The following is a 445-nucleotide window of genomic DNA, read 5'->3' on the forward strand; positions in this document are numbered from 1 at the left end:
TGAGTGTGTGTAAATCATGTGAAATCACGATTGGTAGTGAGCGATTGAGAGCAGATTTGATTATCCTTCCGATGAACCTGTTTGATGTGGTACTCGGAATGGATTGGCTGTCAAGGCACAGTGCAATTGTTGATTGCTACCGTAGGAAAGTGACCTTGGTGACGGATTCCGGAACAGTAATTTCTTATCAGGCAGAGATGAACCCAATCCTTGGGGAGCGACTGTTGAAGTACATCGTTGGGAGACGGAAGAATCTAGCCTGTTTCTCTTCCCTTCTTGCCTTAAGAGGTGAACCAGAAGTAATTGGAGATAGTGCGGGAATCCCTGTAGTGGATGAGTTTACAGATGTATTTCCTGATGAGCTACCTGGTTTACCGCCAGATCGGGAGATTGAATTCTGTATTGACTTGGTCCCGGGAACGGCACCTATTTCCATCCCTCCATA

General features: G+C 46.1%; 1 pseudogene; it reads left to right on the top strand.

Annotated features, from left to right (window-relative positions):
• The first annotated feature begins 98 nt into the window (after positions 1-98).
• The window catches only part of LOC112090815, a 7,866-nt pseudogene continuing 7,519 nt past the window's right edge, over positions 99-445 (top strand).

Source organism: Morus notabilis, unplaced genomic scaffold (assembly GCF_000414095.1).
Source record: "Morus notabilis unplaced genomic scaffold, ASM41409v2 Scaffold337, whole genome shotgun sequence".
Lineage (NCBI taxonomy): Eukaryota > Viridiplantae > Streptophyta > Magnoliopsida > Rosales > Moraceae > Morus > Morus notabilis.